Genomic DNA, 8,725 nt, shown 5'->3' on the forward strand with positions numbered 1-8,725 from the left:
GATCCCTGGACTCCAGGATCAAGCCCTTAGCCGAAGGCAGAGGCTCAACCACTGAGCCACCCAGGTGTCCCACATATATAATGTTTATTGATAATTTAACACATTGAAAGTTTAGGAAATCTTGAAATGTCTTATTCTGATATTTAAAAGATGAAAGTTGTCATTTTTAAGGAATTGACAGTAGTGTTAAAATATAAAATGTATCTTAATTTTTCATTATATTAGTTGTTACTTAACTTTCATGTATCAAAAATTTAATTTATATTGGCGCTTTTACTTTGTAATTAAATTATTTTAATCAATGAAGAATGGATTACAATTTTTGGCTTATAATTAATAATTTTAAGGATATTGCTACTTATTTTTTAATATTAATGTTTGAAATATTCTGTATTGAAAAGTTGTGTGTACTTCAATGAGATATTTATTAAGCTAAGTAACTATAACTCATGATGTATTTGAAGAACAGATTTTGAGCCACTGAATTATCTAGAATGTAACAGATAAGGAATGCCTTATATATTTAGTAAATACATTGATTAAATTATAAAGCCTCCTAATATTTTTTATTTGTCTGAAACTTTAAGTTTGATACTCTCTCTTTTACATAGTTACAATACGTAGATAGGGGAAGGGGAGGCAAAGCGAGAATGTTTTGATGATACTAAATCATTATTGAAAAGTATGTATCAGCTGAAATTAATTTGTAACATCTGAAAATTTGAACATCTGTTTGGGGTTTTTTGGCTTCTATTTACACATAAATTAAATTATAAATATAATTAATGATAGACACCTAATTGACCTGGACTTTAAACCCCTCCCCTCCTTTTTATTGTTATAACATGGATGAATGTCAAAACATGCTGAGTGCAAGAATCCAGACATAAAATAGTATTTATAGAATTATTTCATTTATAAGAAATTCTAGGAAAGATAAGTCATATCCATAGTGAAACACACACACACACACAAAACCACACAAATGTGAATGGCTACCTGGAGATGGAGGTGTGGAGAGTTTGATTGTGATGACACTCAAGGAACTTTTGGAGATAAGGGAATGTTCTGTATTTTAATGTGGTAGTTACCCAGGTGTATGAATTTGTCAATGCTTGTTGAAATGTACATCTAAAATGGTTGCATTTTGGGATGCCTGGGTGGCTCAGCGGTTTAGTGCCTGTCTTTGGCCCAGGGCGTGATCCTAGAGACCCAGGTTTAAGTCCCACATCGAGCTCCCTGCATGGAGCCTCCCTCTGCCTATGTCTCTGCCTCTTTCTCTCTTTGTGTCTCTCATGAATAAGTAAAATATTGAAAATAATGCATTTCAATTAATGTAAATACACCTCAGTCAACTTATTCTAAAATAAATAGGGAGAACTAGCAATTAGTTTGATTTTTAGCTTTGGCCACACATGGTATATTTAAGTCAACTTAAAGTATACTTAAGCTTCGTGGTGTTTTTTAAAGTTAGGAGGATATAATATTTGAGGTAATTATGGATTATATATATATATATATATGTATATATATATATATATTAACCTGGAGAGGGGATCTGTAATTTCCATAACCTCTATTAAGATCAAAAAATGCATTTTGTTAATTTTTTAGGATTTATCATAGAGTCTGTTAAATCATTTTCAAAGCTTTTCATTTAATCTATGTAGTTTATTACCAGTATTCAAAATTGGGGACTGCTGTCTATCATTTTATTTGGATAATCATTTGATATATGATACTTGTTTTTCTTGTTGTTGTTGTTTTTAAATACTGTCTTGATCTAGTTTTGAGGCTCTGGCTAGAAATCAGCATTGCTGATTTCTCATATCCATTTGAAATATCTCCTTAAAATCCCCACCAGTCAAAATTTTGTGATCAGTCTATCACTCTCAATACTAGACACACATTTAGAACACAATCCCAGAAATATGAACATGTCAACGTTTGGGGGAAAACGTTTTAACTTTGGATATCATTCATGAATTCAATTCAATATTCTCTATTTATTTCCTTATAGCCCTTTATGAGAACAAAATGAAAATAGTGACTGTAGGGATTGTGATAAACAATTTGGAAGTAATATCAATAAGATTGTACACCAATCTGATATATTTGGTAACAGAGAAGGAGGATTGAAAAATGCTTCCAGAGTCCTAGAAATTGGTATGGATGATAAAGGTATACATTTAGATCAGCAACCGAGGGAAAGCAAATCTAAGCATGCTGAATTTATTCTTTCTGTGCATATATGTAGAGAGAATGTATAGTCTTTTCCTAAAATCCTAAAGTCTCCAAAGGAAACGCCTACTTCATCAATCAAAATATAATTCAATTAATTTTCAGCATTTTTACTAATCTACAAACTTTTTTTACATTCATACTAGTTCTATTAACTTTCCTAACTGTAAAAGATACTCCATTTTTAGTCTTCTTTTTTTACTTTTCTAAAAAAGATTTTATTCATTTATTTGCGAGAGAGAGAGAGAATGAGAGACTGCACAAGCAGTGAGTGGGAAGGGGCAGAGGGAGAAGTAGGTTCCCCACTGAGCAGGGAGCCCCACGTGGAGTTCAATCCCAGGACACCAGGACCATGACCTGAGCCAAGGCCAGATGCTTCACCAACAAGGCCACCAAGGCGTCCCTTACCATTTTACAATCTCTTATACCATAATTTGTACATATTTTCCTCTATCAGTAAGCTTACTGATTAAATCACACATTTAATCAGCAAAGACTTCCTTATCAGGAACTGTATGCAGATAACAGGGCTAAATTCTAGGAGTACAAAGATGAATAAGGCAAAGAAGACTCAGACTTCCAGGAGGAGTTCATGGCCTCATCCAAGAAGTAGGGAAGAAAATATATCATTATAATGGTGTATACCTGCTATAGTGCTCAAATGTGTATTGTGCATTCCTGCTTCTGCCTATCAAACAAAACAAATGACCTAATGCCTAAGATCTAATGTCTTCTTTATTCCCTCTTCTGATTACTCAACCTCACAGTGGTTTTTCCCATGTCTAAATATAAGCATTATTATCTGTATCTGTTAGAAATTTTAAATTGAAATTATTATTGAGATAATTGTAAATTCACATACAGTAGTAAGAAATAATGCAAGGAAATCCCTCATTCATTTTGTCCCCCCAATGATAGCATTGTGCAAACTTAAAATAGCTCAACCAGAATATTGGAATTGATGTAATCCACCAATCATTCAAATTCTCCAGATTTACTTGTATTCACATATGTATATGTGTGTGTGTGTGTGTGTGTGTGTGTGTGTAATAAATTCTGTACAATTTCACCTGTATAGATTTAGGTAGCCCTTTGTCAGTCAAGATACTGAACAGATCCAAGACAACAATGATCTTTGTGTTGCATTTTTATATCTACCCCTCTCACACCTTCCTGCCCTTGGTCCCTAACCACTGGCAAGTGCTAAACTGTCCTATTTCTGAAATGTTTTTCTTTCAAAAAGATTGCATAAATGGGATCATACAGTATGTAAACTTCTGGGATTGGCATTTTTAAACTCAGCATAAGTCCCTGGAGATTAATGTATGTGAGTATGTGTAATAATAGTTCATTTTGTTGTTGCTGCTGACAAGTATTACATGGTTTACTTGTACCAATTTATTTAACCATCCATCTGTTGAGGTCCATCTAAACTGAGCATTTTCAGGTTTTGGCTTCTACAAATAAAGTTGCTGTAGGTTTTTCTTTGAACATGTTATTATTTCTCTGAGATAAGTGCTAACGTGTATTTGCCGGATAATATAGTAATTGTAGGTTCAGCTTTATGAGGAAATACTATTTTCCTTTGTGGTTGCACTGTTTTACATTCCTACAAACAATGCATGAGTGATGTAGTTTCTCTTCATCCTGATTTTGGTGTTGCCACCATTTTATATGTAGCCACTATTTTAGCCATATTTAAATCTTATATTTCTTGCATAGGTGGAATAATTACAAATAACTTCAGTGGTTAATTCTGACTTTTTGGACACTAAGGGTATCACTTAGATCCTCCAGTGATAGACTATTGCCTCAATTGTTGGGGCAGTGTAGGCAGGCAGCCAGAAACCTTCAGCCTTCTTAGGGATAGCCTTAGTTGCAAAGATTGCATAAGGTAACATCCTTCCTGAAGACAGACCACATTTAATGACAGACTAATTAGAGAGGTTAAAGATGTGGCCATCATGGCCCAACTTGGGACAACCAAAGGATAATGCTAGTTCCAGTGCTCGCTCTGGAATTAGCTAAGGGTGTTATCTCCTCAGCTTCTCTCCACCCTCTCCTATTTTCTTTTCCTCCCTTGAACAAGTTTTGATTTGAAGTGTGCTCCTTAACATTTTGTGTGTTAAAGGCCATCTCTGATTCTACTTCTCAGGGAACTCAACCTACAATACTAATATGATTTAATTTTTTATTTTCCAACGTACTTTACATTCTATTATGAACTCCTGAAAATTGATAAATGTTAGAAATCACTACTTGCTTTCTATCTCTACTGCTTATTAACTCCTGTCTCTCAGTTTCAGACATGTCCTCTGATATTTTTCTTCATGATGCTGGCTTCTTGTTGAGGTTTTGCCGATTGAGGCCTCTAAAGGGACAGTGGTATGCTGGAGAAGGAAGAAACACGTTCCTTTCCCTTTGCCTACTCCTCCATCAGTGCCATCAACACAGTTGATTCCAGTCACCTTCTCTACCAGAATCAGCCCCAACACACTCCTCAGACGTACCCGTGCCAAGCACAACTTCCCCCTCCTCAGTAGTCTGAATCTCAGTAGGAATGCTCTTTCAAATTGTAGAGTTTTAATAATTTCAAACCGTTCTCTATGTTCTCCAGTGCTAGGTGTGATAGCAGCTTCCTGTAATTACTACATGATCCCTCAGTATTTCCATTGGGACCTTTTGGTTCTTAAATAGCAGCTCACCAAATTGTAATATTATATTCCGTCTGTGCATGCTTCCTGAGATCCTGAATCAGATGCCATCAATTTTGTATAAAAGAAGCTAATAAAATACATGAGTTAAAAAAACATCTTTAATTTTCATAAGAATGTAAAATGTTTAGGACGAATAAAAAATGTTAAAGACACACCCATCAAAACACCAGATTATTTTTTTTCATTAATCTGAATATTTCCTAACAATTTCATATTTTGATTTGGTCATATGAATAGAAGCTTTTCAATACAGGTAGAACTTTTTCTGAAGTTTTCATTTTAATTCCAGCTAGTTAACATGCAATATTACATTAGTTTCAGGTGTACAATATAGTTATTCAGCAGTTCCACTCATCACCCAGAGCTCATCAGGATAAGTGCACTCCTTAACCCCCATCTTTTTAACCCATCAGTCCGCTCACCTCTCCTTTAGTGATCATAAGTTTGTCTCTATAATTGAGAGTCTGTTTCTTGATTTGTGTCTCTCTCATTTTTTTCCCTTTGCTTGTTGTTTCTTAAATTCCGCATGTAAATGAAACTATATGGTGTTTGTCCTTCTCTAGTTTACATCACTTAACATGATACTCTTAATGCTTCCATAATTTGGGTATTGTAAATAATGCAGTAAATATAGGGGTGCCATGTATCTTTTCAAATTAGTATTTTGGTTTTCTTTCTGTAAATACCTGGTAGTGGAATTACTGGATCATATGGTAGTTCTATTTTTAATTTTTTGAGGGACCTCCACACTGTTTTACCACAGTGGCTGTATCAGTTTGCATTCCCACCAAAAGTGCAAGAGGGTTCCTTTTTCATTACATCCTCACTAAGACTTTTTTTTGTCTTTTTGATTTTAGACAGTCTAACAGGTAGAAAGAGATAACTCATTGTGGGGTTTTTTTTTTTTATTATTTTGGTTTCAAGTTTTTATTTAAATTCCAGTTAACATACAGTGCAATATTATTTTAGGTGTAGAATTTAGTGATTCAAGTAATTGGAGCTTCTTCCTGACATGCCCCTCTCCCGGTTTCGTGGAGTTTCCTCACTCGCACCTCAAATGAAGAAACTGAGGCTGCCCCCAGCCCCAAGCCGGAGGGGATATCGACCTCTCAGCATTTGCCAAAGGGAGAAGAAGAACAGCAAGAAGCAATAGAACATAATAGACAGACTTAATGAACAAGCCAGTGAGATTTTGAAAGTAGAACAGAAATATAACAAACTCTGCCAACCATTTTTTCAGAAGAGGCCGGAATTGATCGCCAAAATCCCCAATTTTGGGGTAACAACATTTGTCAACCATCCACAAGTGTCTGCACTGCTGGGGGAGAAGGATGAAGAGGCACTGCATTATTTGACAAGAGTCGAAGTGACAGAATTTGAAGATATTAAATCAGGTTACAGAATAGATTTTTATTTTGATGAAAACCCTTACTTCAAAAATAAAGAATTTCATCTGAATGAGAGTGGTGATCCATCTTCAAAGTCCACTGAAATCAAATGGAAATCTGGAAAGGATTTGATATAACGTTCAAGTCAAACGCAGAATAAAGCCAGCAGGAAGAAACAGCACGAGGAACCAGAGAGCTTCTTTCCTGGTTTACTGACCATTCTGATGCAGGTGCAGATGAGTTAGGAGAGGTCATCAAAGATGATATTTGGCCAAATCCCTTACAGTGATACTTGGTTCCTGATATGGATGATGAAGAAGAAGAAGGAGAAGAAGGAGATGATGATGATGATGATGAAAGATTGGAAGATATTGAAGAAGATGAGGATGTAGGTGGAGAAGATGACGATGATGATGAGGGGGAGGAAGGAGAGGAGGATGAAGGAGAAGATGACTAATGGAACACTGATGGATTCCAACCTTGCTTTTTTTAATTTTCTCCAGTCCCTGGGAGCAAGTTGTGCCTCTTTTTTCCCCCCTCCTCTTGTGCTCATTTCCGTTTTTGGAAGTCTCTTTTTTCTCCCTTTATACCATTGTTCTCAACTTATTTTGAGGGGAAAAACCTTGAGCAGAATACAGCGGGAAAAGAATCTCTACCCCTTTCTGTTCCAAATTCATTTTTATTACTTCCTGTCTGAACAAAAACTTTATGGAATCAACATCACCATGCTCTGTGTGAAAAAAGAAAAACCTTCTGCTCTCTTAGCTCTGCTGGAAGCTGGAGGGTGCTAGGTCCCTGTTCAGTAGTGCATAGAATTCTAGCTTTTTTCCTCCTTTCTCTGTATATTGGGCTCAGAGATTACACTGTGTCTCTATGTGAATATGGACAGTTAGCATTTACCAACATGTACCTGTCTACTTTCTCTTGTTTAAAAAAAGAAAAAAAATTTAAAAAATGAGGCTATAGAAGGTCAGCAAAGGGTGGGTTTGAGATGTTTGGGTGGGTTAAGTGGGCATTTTGACAACATGGCTTCTCCTTTGCCATGTTTAATTGTGTTTAATGGACATCCTTGCAGTTTAAGATGACACTTTTAAAATAAAACTCTCCTAATGATGACTTGAGCCCTGCCACTCGATGGGAGAATCAGCAGAACCTGTAGGATCTTATTTGGAATTGACATTCTCTATTGTAATTTTGTTCCTGTTTATTTTTAAATTTTCTTTTTGTTTCACTGGAAAGGAAAGATGCTCAGTTTTAAACTTTAAAAGTTAAAAGTGTACAAGTTGCTTTGCTACAATAAAACTAAATGTGTACACACAAAAAAAGAATTTAGTGATTCATCACTTATATACAACATTCAGTGCTTATCATGGGTGGCCTCATTATTTATCTATAAAATTGCTAGGCTGGGTGTAAACTAGACTCTAAATTTTTGCCTTTTTTAATCCTGATATTCTGATGCATTTTATTCTGAGTATTTTTAAGGTATTTATTACCCAAAATAATATTAACACTTATTCAATAGTACTGTTTTTTACATGTCAGGAGGCCCCATGTTTATCTAAGTACACTTTTAATCTTATTCTTTGCTGATATTATATTTCAAGCCCTGAAATATAAGGAACCTATTCATGGAAAAAAAAATATGTATCACCCATTTAATCCATTGCCCTGCCCTCCTTCCCTCTAGCAACCCTCAAATTGTTCTCTATAGTTAAAAGTTTGTTTTATGGTTTGCCTTTTTCTCTTTTTTCTCCCTATGTTCATCTGTTTTGTTTCTCAAATTCCACATATGACTGAAACCATATGATATTTGTCTTCCTTTGACTGACTTATTTAGTTTAGCATTATACTCTCTAACTCCATCCACATTGTTTCAAATGGCAAAATTTAATTCTTTTTTATGGCTAAGTAATGTTCCACTGTATGTATATACCACTTCTTTATCCATTCATCAGTCAATGGACATTTGGGCTCTTTCCATAATTTGACTATTCTTGATAATCCTGCTATAAACATTGGGATGCATATATCCCTTTGAATCAGTATTTTTGTATCCTTAGGTTACATACTTGGTAATGCAGTCATTGGTTGGTAGGGTAGTTCTGTTTTTAACGTTTTGAGGAACCTCCATAGTATTTTCCAGAGTGGCTGCACCCATTTGCATTTCTACCAACAGTGCACAAGTGTTCTTTTTTCTCTATATTCTCACCAACTATTTTGGCCATCCTGACCAATGTGAGGTGATATCTCATTGTGGTTTTAATTTGTATTTCCCTGATGGTAAGTGATGATAAGCATCTTTTCATGTATGTGTTGGCTATCTGCAGGTCTTCTTTGGAGAAATATCTGTTCATGTCTTCTGCCCATCTTTTATTA

General features: G+C 35.2%; 1 pseudogene; it reads left to right on the plus strand.

The window, feature by feature from the left end:
• Positions 1-5,970: 5,970 nt before the first annotated feature.
• Positions 5,971-6,836, plus strand: LOC121471531 (annotated as a pseudogene).
• Positions 6,837-8,725: the final 1,889 nt, after the last annotated feature.

The sequence above is a fragment of the Vulpes lagopus genome, chromosome 11 (genome assembly GCF_018345385.1).
Source record: "Vulpes lagopus strain Blue_001 chromosome 11, ASM1834538v1, whole genome shotgun sequence".
NCBI classification, from domain to species: Eukaryota; Metazoa; Chordata; class Mammalia; order Carnivora; family Canidae; genus Vulpes; species Vulpes lagopus.